At 38.1% G+C, this 14,099-nt stretch overlaps 1 protein-coding gene across 2 annotated transcripts in view; it reads right to left on the bottom strand.

The window, feature by feature from the left end:
• osbpl5 (oxysterol binding protein-like 5) overlaps positions 1 to 14,099 on the bottom strand; it is an 82,811-nt gene that overhangs the window by 46,443 nt on the left and 22,269 nt on the right. For both annotated transcript variants that reach the window (XM_062036025.1, XM_062036026.1), the window contains exon 2: positions 6,400 to 6,461. The gene's annotated coding sequence lies outside the window, so the exon portion shown is untranslated. The remainder of the gene's footprint in view (positions 1 to 6,399; positions 6,462 to 14,099) is intronic.

The following is a 14,099-nucleotide window of genomic DNA, read 5'->3' as shown; positions in this document are numbered from 1 at the left end:
CTGCTAAACATTCGATAACTTGACCGTATGTGCGCGTCACGTACGTAACTTTTTAAAAATATATAAGCTTTATGAACCTTGGGTTAGGTAAACGGTCTTTTGGGCTGAGTAATTGTGTGTGTTGATCAGGTGTTTGAATTGTATTGGCGTGTTCTATGGAGCTAGGAGCTAGCAGAGGAGCTAGGAGCTAGCATAACAAACACGCAGGTGTTTTTATGCAGGATTAATTTGTGGCATATTAAATATAAGCCTGGTTGTGTTGTGGCTAATAGAGTATATATATGTCTTGTGTTTATTTACTGTTGTAGTCATTCACAGCTGAATATCAGGTCACCCCCGGCTCTCACAGCATCTTCCCTATCTGAATAGCTTCAACTCCCCACTAGTCCTTCACTTGCACTTTACTCATCCACAAATCTTTCATCCTCGCTCAAATTAATGGGGAAATTGTCGCTTTCTCGGTCCGAATCTCTCTCACTTCATGCGGCCATCATTGTAAACAATAGGGAACTTTGCGTATATGTTCAACTGACTACGTCACGCTACTTCCGGTAGGTGCAAGCCTTTTTTTTATCAGATACCAAAAGTTGCAATCTTTATCGTCGTTGTTCTATACTAAATCCTTTCAGCAAAAATATGGCAATATCGCGAAATGATCAAGTATGACACATAGAATAGATCTGCTATCCCCGTTTAAATAAAAAAAATTCATTTCAGTAGGCCTTTAAACAAGTTGAAAAACTTATTCGGGTGTTATCATTTAGTGGTCAATTGTACGGAATATGTACTGTACTGTACAATCTACTAATAAAAGCTTCAATCAATCAATCAAGTGTGCTTGATAGAAAGCACTCAAAAGTGAGGGTCCACATGACATGCTAACTTGATGCTGATTTACTACATTGGATATGCCATATACATGTTACTGATTAGCATTAGCAATTTAAATACCTAATAAGTACAATCCCTACAGGCACATTTTATGGGGCTCAACAAAAGACAAGAGTGGCACATTCAACTTAATGCCAAAAAAACTACTTCCTGGCTATGACAATACACTTTGGACAAACTGAAATGAATGCATACTTGCAAATGAGACACAAAGTATTAACAAAATAAGATATTACAACTGGAGAGAACAGTTATAAGCTCGGTGTTAAATAAAATAAATTATATTTTATGATGAATCACACAAAAGCACATGAACACACAAAAGCACCAAATTCTCTGGTAAAATATAGGTTCAAACGTAAAAGGTACCCATTTCTGAATATAACAGGTTGTTATATTACTACCTGTCATTTCTTCAAACAAATCTAGAAAACATTATGTGAAAAAGTTGAGGTGGTGCATTTGATTAAAGTATTTGTACTGAAGCATTTTTTTCACTGTTACCAAGATGAGCATCTTTATTTAAAGCAGAAAAACAGCCATCTTACAGTTTTACTTGTTGGATGTGTGTCACTATTGTTGTGTGGAAAAACTAAGAACCAATCCTAAGCAGCAATAGCCAGGCTGACCTAATGCAAAGAGACTGGGGTGTAACTAAATTTGTAGATACCGCAGTGTTTTGATTTCAAAGCCTTCACAATAATACCGTGACGCCTGATGGTATCAAACAAAAACTTGGTGTGTCGTTTTTTTGGCGTCTTAGCGTTGGGCGGGTCTGAAAGTAAACTACATCTCCCAGACTCCTCTGTCCAGTGCGGGGCGCCAAGGTGGGGGCGTGGAACGCCGTTAGCAGGAAGTGAAGAGTGTTCTTCGTCGATAAAGGATTTTTATTTTTTTTTCCTGAAAATGTCATCAAAATCTATCCATAACTATATGAGTTATGATGCTAACAAACAGACAGACAGTGGCGAAAACATAACTTTCTTTCGCGGAGGTACGTTCTGCCAAGCAATACTTTCGTCTCGAGCATTTCCAACACAGAGCCAGCCAGTCACATCACACCGCACAGAGGTAATCATCGGAAAAAAAATGTCCAACCTGGGAAATATGAGGAAATCCATCTTTTTCCAACCGCTTGTTTCTCTCGGGTGGGCTGGAGCCTATCCAGCTACACTCGGGCAGAAGGCGGCATACAACCTGGAAAAGTCGTCTCCTCATAAACTGTATTATCTTGATATTAAGCCAGCAAAGCCAAACATCAATTTGTGAGGTATTTAAATTATTAAAAGTTAAATTGTTAGTTAACTTTTCTGAGAAAGAGCCTTTTGCAGACGAATATAAACATGTTCACTTTGGAAGATACTGCTTTTCAGAAAGTAAACATTGAAAGACACATAAGTAAACATTATTGTTTTACAAAGGATGTTTACATTTCACTTTAAAGTTTTTTAATATTTGCTTAAAACAGTCGACGTCCCTTCGCACTTGAAAATGTTTGTAGTATCAAATATGATTACAACATTTTAGCATTATGTTTGTGTTCAATTACAGTAAGTGTGGTTATCCTAAACATTCCTGCCACTTCATTTTACACACCATAACATTGTTAAGCCTTTTTTTATACATACTACAATAACTTCGTACTGTGGCATTAATACAGTGATAATATCGTACCGTGAGATTTGATAATGTTACATCCCTAAAACAGACTGTAAAGTGATGCCAGCCAAAATAAGCCCTTTACTTATTACTTATACACTAAAAAATACTGTGTTATTTTGATAATTTGATTTGATTTTGATCATTTATGAGTTGCTTTTGTGTTCGGTTAAATTTTGGAGTTATTTTTTATGAAGAGCAATCATTTTTTGGGTTATAAGGGTATTATTTTAACTAAATTTCTGGGTTTTTAAAATTATGAACCATTTCTGGGTTGTTTTTCAACAACTAATGCATTTTTGGTTAAATAACTACACGCAAAAGTTGGGTTGAAAAAAATGTACCCAAAATGTTGAGTTAAATAACTCAAATAAGGGGTTCTTCCTTTTCTGAACCAGCAGTTGGGTTAAAATTGGGTTATGTTTTAGCCCAACATTTTTTTAGTATGTACACTATATTTAGAGTAAAAAAACCCTCAGTAACACTTTACAATCCTGTGTGAAATGATTAGCGACACTGCTCTGGTTATGGGTGCATGTTATCACAATGATTTACACACCCAATCCTTGCCAATCAGTTGGGATGGTGCAACAGGGGCATGGGAAAATCCACATGCTCAACCATCGTTAGCCCAGGCAAACAGAAAAACCACCTATCATACTTTTTCACAAATATAAATGTCAGTGTATCATGTGCTTTGTTTCAATCTGTCAATGACTGCACAGTTGTGCTATTGTAATACTTATTGTTACTGAAGACAACATGTGAAAATTGGGATGCAGTGGAAGAAATCACACTTAAAGTGGTAAAGTAAAATTACCGTCCAATTATTAACAGTCTGTTAAAAAGCAAGTTTCAAGGAATTAGCGGTATATTTTTCTATAATACGCTTTCTGGTCTAATGGTCAATGGTAGGGCTGCACAATTAATGCAAATTTCATCGTGATCACGATTTTGGCCGCTACGATTAAATGAGAGTGACCGTCGGCGATGCTAACATTTAAAAAAAAAAGCTCCACTGCAAATCCATTCTAACACTTTTACAACCAACAGTCAGTCAACCGCCAGGGGACGACTGAAAGACGGTGGACTCGTGAGAGTGAGTAAGAGTGAATAAGAACAAAGGGTGACTGACAGTTGATTAGCTGGTTTTCCTTCCTACAGCTCCCGAAAATATTGGGAACAAATATAAATGCATTAATACATTGGTGCCCACCCCTCTCGTACGGTGACCTACAGGATGCCAAGAGATACAAATTTTAACCCCGGAACATTGCAGCACGTCTTCTTTCTCGAAGAAAAATAGTTTAAATAATTTTTGTTTCATCTGACCAAAATATGATGTCAGATGAAAACAAAATTGAGCTGTTTGGCCACAATGCTCAGCAATATTCCGTCAGTCTACCCCAGGGCAGCTGTGGCTATGAAAGTAGCTTACCACCACCAGGTGTGAATGAATGATGGGTTTTTAACATGTAAAGCGACTTTGGGTACTTAGAAAAGCGCTATATAAATCCAAGGTATTATTATTATTATAATATGTTTGGAGGAGAAAAGGTAAGGCCTTTAATCCCAGGAACACCATGCCTACCTTCAAGCATGGTGGTGGTAGTATTATGCTCTGGGCCTGTTTTGCTGCCAATGGAACTGGTGCTTTACAGAGAGTAAATGGGACAATGAAAAAGGACGATTACCTCCAAATTCTTCAGGACAACCTAAAATCATCAGCCCGTAGGTTGGGTCTTGGGCGCAGTTGGGTGTTCCAACAAGACAATGACCCCAAACACACGTCAAAATGGGTAATGGAATGGCTAAATCAGGCTAGAATTAAGGTTTTAGAATGCCCTTCCCAAAGTCCTGACTTAAACACCATTGATAACATATGGACAATGCTGAAGAAACAAGTCCATGTCAGAAAACCAACAAATTTAGCTGAACTGCACCAATTTTGTCAAGAGGAGTGGTCAAGAAATTCAACCAGAAGCTTGCCAGAAGCTTGTGGATGGCTACCAAAAGCGCCTTATTGCAGTGAAACTTGCCAAGGGACATGTAACCAAATATTAACATTGCTGTATGTATACTTTTGACCCAGCAGATTTGGTCACATTTTCAGTAGACCAATAATAAATTCATAAAAGAACCAAACTTCATGAATGTTTTTTGTGACCAACAAGTATGTGCTCCAATCACTCTATGACAAAAAAATAACAGTTGTAGAAATTATTGGAAACTCAAGACAGCCATGACATTATATTCTATACAAGTGTTTGTAAACTTTTGACCACAACTGTATATGTGCATGCTTTGGAGCCCCTGCCTCAAAAGAAAATAATGTTTGCCTTAGTGCCCTTCCAACTTGCCTCGGTGCCCTAAAATATGAGCCCTCCTTTAAGGCAACACTTGCCTTGACCTTAAAAAGTTCAAATTCGAGGCCTGGAAGTCAAGTGTCGGATTACAAGCAATAAACCAACAAACCTCACAACAGGTTGCAAGGCAAAGCTGCGTTGGTGTGCACATTTAAACAAATGATCAGGTTTGGCGACACGTTAAGCAATAAAACCACTTCCCTTATTTCCTCAAACGCCATTGTTTGCCCGCAACGTGAAGCAAATAATCCACCACCGGCACAAAGCCCCGACCAACAGCTACAAAAGCGAGGGTGCCCAAAGTACAGACTACCGTAACATCAACCGTGCACCGAAGGGTCCCCATATCCATCCACCTCTAAAAGACACGCATAAATAGGGGATGTAATAACGTTTTATTTGGCAAAGACATGTCCTATATACTGTGAGCAGTATACTGTTCCTTGTAAAATGTGCCTTTTGTGCATAATCTAATTTTTTCACTTGTTTGCACTTTATTACCACACTCTGCAATGACATATTTATTTTTAGTTAGTCCTTTGTCTTTCGTAAATGTTATATTAGAACGGATTAATTCTTTTTAATTTTGAAATGAAAGTTCAAATACTGTTTCTTTAAAATACAAAGTGCAATACAAATATGTTTTACATAGCATAGTAAATAATCATGATCAATAATCTTAATTGTAATATTGATAAATATAATCGTGATTATTATTTTAGCCATAATCGTGCAGCAGTAGTCAACAGCTACTGCATAATTTATACTACCAACATAAATACAGAGCCTGAGCAGTGCAATTATGCTGTCAAAAGATACTAAAATACAGTGTTCTAAAGATAGGTGGCTTAAAAGAAATGATACCTAGTCATTACAAGTTCTAGCCATATGTAAGACGAATAAGTCCTCCCTGCAAACCTAATCATCATATGACAACGTTGCAACTCTCTGTCAAATGCCTTTTTATAGCCAGTCATCCTTGTGCAAACCCAAATGTTTCCTGGTGGCAGAACACACAAAAATACCGTTAAGTCTTAGTTCTGTAAAAAATGTTCCACCAGCTTGCATTGCAACATTTACACAGTAAAAGCAGAGAGGATTGAAACAGCCCAAATGTACACTCTTAAACAACAAGATCAGAACAAACAAATGTGTTAGTAACTGATATGAATTGGAAGAGGTGTAGAATGAAATAATCTTTGTTTCTTCCTACTCCTTTTCGAACATGTTGTAAAGAGAAATTAACATATTTAACTATTATATGATGTGTCATATTGTATCTGTTTACAAGTTCAAAATAAATTCAACCATAACCATTAAACCATAGTGCTCAATTCTATCTAGTCAAAAGTAATCATGACCAAGTTACACATGAAAATACATCAGCAGAAATTTTACTAAATAATATCGCAACTTAATTCAACTGAGCGTATACATTATTGAGATATCAAATAATGCACCAGAATGGGAGAGATCAGCTTACCTTTCACCTGAATAGGAGCACACAACACATCTGAAAGCCTTTGTCGAAGCCGCCTGTCTCACCTGCAAAGATGCACAAATACAAAAAAGGCTTCGCTTAGACTCAAAAGTACTAGCAGCATTGACTTCAGTTCCTCTATTCCATACTCCTCCTGGTCACACCACCTCGCTAAGGAGGGTGGAGCCTCACCCCACCCACCTCGGACTAAGTCCTAAGGGAGGGTCTCTAGGTGTCTGTTTACCACACACGCATGCACGCACACACACACACACACACACACACACACACACACACACACACACACACACACACACACACACACACACACACACACACACACACACACACACACACACACACACACACACACACACACACACACACACACACACACACACACACACACACACACACACACACACACACACACACACACACACTAGTACTAAACTAATTATGTAAAGCTACAGATAAAATACAACTAAAAACAATTGCTGACTTATCCCATTCAAGACGGGTCACGGAGGGTAACGCTTCAACTTGAGACACCGACACCACTCTGTGCAACTTTAATTAACAGGAAGAGTATACAAATATGTTTTATATTTGTTTCTGCTTACCACAATAACTAGTAAGAACTCAATCAGGCAGCGGTAGAATGACCACTTTTCCCATTTAATCACACAAAGCGGCGGTGTAATTATAGAAAGGATGCCGCGTTCTGCAATCTTTTGACAAATATGCTGATATTGCTGCCTCCTTAGCAGCAGAACATTCTGTGCCACACGTTTTATTGCATCTCGTTCACAATGGCAAGCCCTACTAACATGCTGGCCTTGTACAGACTGTAAACGGAGCTGGAAATACAATTTTCGAAATTATGCATTTAAAGGTTACTTTTATTATCTATTCAATATTGTATTTTATCTTTTTTAATTAACAAATTTGAAGCGCAAAACAAATACCACATTATTATTGTTGTATGCATAGATTCCTATGCACAGGAAATCCCGTGAAGTGCATAAACGTAGTTTAACCTCTTTTAGCAGAAACATTCTGATTGTGTAATAAAAGGGTTGATCGAGTTTAAAAATGTTCCCTGAATAGACAAAATACACATTTGCAATGTACTCATATATTCAGTCTTAATTTAACAAAAACTGGTCTTGAGATTTGAAGCAACAAATATTTCTGCACTGATTTTGTATACACTGAATTTTAACAAACTGAATTTTTAAACACACAAATGTTTATTAAATGAAATTGAGGTAAACAAAGTTCAGACACATAATTGCTGTGTCAAAAATAAAGCTTTTGCAATAAAGACACAAATTAACCTCACTAAGAGAGATTCCAACAAAAGCTTGGGAAAAAAGCTTTTGGGACAAAGATAAAAGAGAATTGAGGGATAAAATAGAACAACATTAAAACAGTGTGCATGTGAAAAGCATTATGACAAAGCACACTGCTATATTTGCAACTTTGCATAACTATTGTCTTGTCCTATCCTCTCTTTTTTCACCAATGTATATTAAACAAAAGACAGGCGCAAAATCTATTTCAAAGCACAATTCTTGAATATTTGTTGAATAATTGTTGTCTCCTGATTATCCAAAATAATCAGTGAGAAAACTTGACAGCTTGGTTTCATTTTTGTAAATGCCTTTAGTGATCATTCACTTTGATCCCTACATGACATCAGAGTAAATAAATGTATTTGTACACTGTTTTTCAAATGAAATAAACACTGTTATTTCCAACATTTGAAATTTGATGTAGTACTGTATTAACATTACTATTTTCTACAGCTGTGATTACAAACAATGATCAGTAAAGCTCCAGTGTTGGTCATAACTCTGGTAACGAGCTCATCTAAGATGGACTGATGCAAAGTGGAAAAGTGTTCTGTGGTCTGACGAGTCCACATTTCAAATTGTTTTTGGAAACTGTGGACGTCCTGTCCTCCTGACCAAAGCGGAAAAAAACTATCCGGACTGTTATACGCGCAAAGTTCAAAAGCCAGCATCTGTGATGGTATGTAAGGGGGTGTATTAGTGCCCGAGGCATGGGTAACTTACACATCTGTGAAGGCACCATTAATGCTGAAAGGTACATACAGGTTTTGGAGCAACATATGTCGCCATCCAAGCAATGTCTTTTTCATGGACGCCCCTGCTTATTTTCAGCAAGACAATGCCAAGCCACATTCTGCACGTGTTATAACAGCATGGCTTTGTAGTAAAACAGTGCGGGTACTAGACTTGCCTGCCTCTAGTCCAGACTTGTCTCTCATTGAAAAAGTGTGGCGCATTATGAAGCCTAAAATACCACAACGGAGACCCCGGACTATTACCCCTAGTGCTATTACCTGACATGCAGCCCTGTATCATCAAATTTGCATGTTTTCTTCAGACAGTCGTCTTTATAAATTTCATTGGAATAGCACCAAACAAAAAGTTGCAGCAACATCACCGTGCCCAATGCAGAATCACAATTCATCACTGAATATGACTTTCATACAGCCAGTCATAGTCCACGATTGCTTTTCTTTAGCCCATTGGAACCTTGTTTTTTCTGTACAGATGTCCAGCCAAAAAAATAATAATTTTTTTTATTATTCCGCCGCAAAAGTTAGGCACGCCCTACATCCCAAAGTTTTCATCTGATCGGAACCGTTTTAGTATAAAAACGTTCGGCTCGACCAGGACTCGTGAGCTCCCTAAAAAAATGTAAAAATACACTACCGTTCAAAAGTTTGGGGTCACCCAAACAATTTTGTGGAATAGCCTTCATTTCTAAGAACAAGAATAGACTGTCGAGTTTCAGATGAAAGTTCTCTTTTTCTGGCCATTTTGAGCGTTTAATTGACCCCACAAATGTGATGCTCCAGAAACTCAATCTGCTCAAAGGAAGGTCAGTTTTGTAGCTTCTGTAACGAGCTAAACTGTTTTCAGATGTGTGAACATGATTGCACAAGGGTTTTCTAATCATCAATTAGCCTTCTGAGCCAATGAGCAAACACATTGTACCATTAGAACACTGGAGTGATAGTTGCTGGAAATGGGCCTCTATACACCTATGTAGATATTGCACCAAAAACCAGACATTTGCAGCTAGAATAGTCATTTACCACAATAGCAATGTATAGAGTGTGTTTCTTTAAAGTTAAGACTAGTTTAAAGTTATCTTCATTGAAAAGTACAGTGCTTTTCCTTCAAAAATAAGGACATTTCAATGTGACCCCAAACTTTTGAACGGTAGTGTATACATCCCAGATAATCCAGGACATTTTTCCATTTAAAATGAATGGATAATTTTTCAAACTTGCACAATTCCCACATTTCTCAACCGATTCGAACCGTTCCACCATCCACACACTCCACTCACCTTGGACAATCATACTACCATTTTCTAAGCTCAAAAGAATTCCAGGAATTCCCGGTTTTCCAAAGCCCTATTTTCACCTCTTCCTGAAAAGTTTTTACAGTCCACGTTTTTCAACCGTTTTTGACCATACCACCAAAAGATTCCTCTTAGTTGGGACAACAAAAGTCATATTTTTTCCTACAAAATGCTGGTTTTCCAAAAATTCCATAATACCAATTCAAATTCAAACTGTTACTACGTCAACATTTTTCAACCGTTTCGAAAGATTCTAACACCAACCCATTCAAATAATCTAGTATTATGGTATTATATATATTTCTAAAATGTCCAGTTTTCCCAAAATTCCCATTCAAATGGATGGACATATTCATAGTTCTACAATGCCCAAAATTCTCAGAATTTTGTGCCATTCTTTAGCCGAAATTTCAAATTGTAGTTTGTTTTGCTGTGCATAAACTGTTTAAGACATAATGCTTTAAGCTTTCCGCCTTGACCCTTTGATGTTTTCATTGGTCAGTATACTTGACTTTTACAAATGTTTCATTGTGTTTGTACTTCGGCCAGATTTTAGACATAGCTGACCATGAACAATCAATATATTTTGCAACATTGTGTGATGATCTACATTCTTAAAGAAGTTTGATAATCCTCTCCTTTGTTTTAATTGCATCTCTCGTGTTGGAGTCATGATTTATGTCAATCCACTTGATGAAAAAGCTCTCCAAGGTGTGAACACTCCTTTTTAACTGCAGACTAATGAACAGATTTAATCTGATGCAGGTGTAATCTTTAGAAATGAAGATTTTAGTCCACAACTTCTTTCTTCGGAATTGAGTGGTAACATAATGTTTTACTCTGCTTCATCTAAAAATTCAACTGTTACTAACTACCACAATGTATATTCTTGATTTAATTTATTGTGTCTAAAAGCCAAAAAGTTTCCATTTGAAATGACTATAGTTTTGTGTCATGTATGTTATCTACTTTTATTCAACACAATTTAAGAACTGCATGAACATCATCCAAGTCTGGTGATTCCATATGTTTTTTCCAGGGGTTATATAGTAGTGAAATTGTCTGTGCACAGTATGCCCAGAAAGCAGCAGCCAGCTGCCAAAGCGCAGCAATGACCCTCCAAACCGGGCTTAACAGACTGATGTCAAGCCATGACGTAATTGAGCCTCTCAGGAACATCGCTTTCATAATACAACAGTCTGTTAAAAAGTATGTCAAGAAAGTACAACAAATTAAGCCTGGCTAATATTTTTTAATGAGAGCAGATTCATTAAAATCAACAACTCATTATCAGTCATTGCCACATATTGCCATATATATGTAGGCTGTATCAGTCCTTAACCATAATAATCCATCAACTGGCTGTCCTATCAGTGTCTACTTACAACTGAGTAAATAAATAAATACAAATAAATGCAATTTATATACTGGTACTAAATCTATTTCCTAAGTCACGCGATTTTAATAAATCAACTTTTTCTTGCTACTTAAAGGCCTACTGAAATGAATTTTTTTTATTTAAACGGGGATAGCAGATCTATTCTATGTGTCATACTTGATCATTTCGCGATATTGCCATATTTTTGCTGAAAGGATTTAGTATAGAACAACGACGATAACGATTGCAACTTTTGGTATCTGATAAAAAAAAGGCTTGCACCTACCGGAAGTAGCGTGACGTAGTCAGTTGAACATATACGCAAAGTTCCCTATTGTTTACAATGATGGCCGCATGAAGTGAGAGAGATTCGGACCGAGAAAGCGACAATTTCCCCATTAATTTGAGCGAGGATGAAAGATTTGTGGATGAGTAAAGTGCAAGTGAAGGACTAGTGGGGAGTTGAAGCTATTCAGATAGGGAAGATGCTGTGAGAGCCGGGGGTGACCTGATATTCAGCTGGGAATGACTACAACAGTAAATAAACACAAGACATATATATACTCTATTAGCCACAACACAACCAGGCTTATATTTAATATGCCACAAATTAATCCTGCATAAAAACACCTGCGTGTTTGTTATGCTAGCTCCTAGCTCCTCTGCTAGCTCCTAGCTCCATAGAACACGCCAATACAATTCAAACACCTGATCAACACACACAATCACTCAGCCCAAAAGACCGTTTACCTAACCCAAGGTTCATAAAGCTTATATATTTTTAAAAAGTTACGTACGTGACGCGCACATACGGTCAAGTTATCGAATGTTTAGCAGCCAAGGCTGCATACTCACGGTACCTGATATTCAGCTGGGAATGACTACAACAGTAAATAAACACAAGACATATATATACTCTATTAGCCACAACACAACCAGGCTTATATTTAATATGCCACAAATTAATCCTGCATAATAACACCTGCGTGTTTGTTATGCTAGCTCCTAGCTCCTCTGCTAGCTCCTAGCTCCATAGAACACGCCAATACAATTCAAACACCTGATCAACACACAATCACTCAGCCCAAAAGACCGTTCACCTAACCCAAGGTTCATAAAGCTTATATATTTTTAAAAAGTTACGTACGTGACGCGCACGTACGGTACGGTACGTGTTATGCTAGCTCCTAGCTCCTCTGCTAGCTCCTAGCTCCATAGAACACGCCAATACAATTCAAACACATGATCAACACACACAATCACTCAGCCCAAAAGACCGTTCACCTAACCCAAGGTTCATAAAGCTTATATATTTTAAAAAAGTTACGTACATACGCAAAAAAAAGCCAAAGCTGCATACTCACAGTAGCACATCTGCGTCTTTGTCATCCAAATCAAAGTAATCCTGGTAAGAGTCTGTGTTGTCCCAGTTCTCTACAGGCGTCTGTGTATCCAAATCAAAAGTCCTCCTGGTTAGAGTCTCTGTTATCCGAGTTCTTCCATCTTGACTGCATCTTTCGGGAATGTAAACAAAGAAGCGCCGGCTGTGTACTGTTGTGGCTGACTACGTTCGAAAAATACGTCCATTTCGCACCGACAACTTTCTTCTTTGCTTGCTCGGCTTCCTTCTCTATAATGCAATGAACATGATTGAAACAGATTCACGAACACAGATGTCCAGAATACTGTGGAATTATGAAATGAAAACAGAGCTTTTTCGTATCGGCTTCAATGTGGAAGGCATACCCGTGTTCGCCGGGCTACGTCACACGCATACGTCATCCTCAGAGGCGTTTCGAACCGGAAGTTTAGCGGCAAATTTAAAATGTCACTTTATAAGTTAACCCGGCCGTATTGGCATGTGTTATAATGTTAAGATTTCATCATTGATATATAAACTATCAGACTGCGTGGTCGGTAGTAGTGGGTTTCAGTAGGCCTTTAAAATACATTGGACATATATTTTACTTCCCAAAATATTCAAACAATATGATTATTGTATGACGATGCTTTCCAACCCCCCAAAACCCAGAGAGGCACAAGCGGTAGAAAATGGATGAATGGATAGATTGATGGATGGATGGACAATAATGTGAGTAGACCTGGGCCGATATTCAATAAGTCTTTTAATCGAACGATAAATTAAAATGAACTCCATATTTTGGCCAGCCTCCATAAATCGCCATGTGCATACATTGTTATGGCTGAAAGAGAAGCCACTCTTTGCATCGGTTACAACAGCTGTGGCCGTTTTTACTAAATGCACATTAAAGGCCTACTGAAACCCACTACTACCGACCACGCAGTCTGATAGTTTATATATCAATGATGAAATCTTAACATTGCAACACATGCCAATACGGCCAGGTTAACTTATAAAGTGCATTTTTAAATCTCCCGCGAAACTTCCGAATGAAAACGTCTATGTATGATGACGTATGCGCGTGACGTCAATGGTTGAAACGGAAGTAGTTGGACACCATTGTATCCAATACAAAAAGCTCTGTTTTCATCGCAAAATTCCACAGTATTCTGGACATCTGTGTTGGTGAATATTTTGCAATTTGTTTAATGAACAATGAAGACTGCAAAGAAGAAAGCTGTAGGTGGGATCGGTGTATTAGCGGCTGGCTGCAGCAACACAACCAGGAGGACTTTGAGATGGATAGCAGACGCGCTATCCGACGCTAGCCGCTGACCGCATCAATGATCGGGTGAAGTCCTTCGTCGCTCCGTCGATCGCTAGAACGCAGGTGAGCACGGGTGTTGATGAGCAGATGAGGGCTGGCTGGCGTAGGTGGATAGCTAATGTTTTTAGCATAGCTCTGTGAGGTCCCGCAGCTAAGTTAGCTTCAATGGCGTCGTTAACAACAGCATTGTTAAGCTTCGCCAGGCTGGAAAGCATTAACCGTGTAGTTAC

This window comes from Entelurus aequoreus, linkage group LG24, assembly GCF_033978785.1.
Source record: "Entelurus aequoreus isolate RoL-2023_Sb linkage group LG24, RoL_Eaeq_v1.1, whole genome shotgun sequence".
Taxonomy (NCBI): Eukaryota; Metazoa; Chordata; class Actinopteri; order Syngnathiformes; family Syngnathidae; genus Entelurus; species Entelurus aequoreus.
This window is presented reverse-complemented; position numbering and strand designations above follow the sequence as displayed.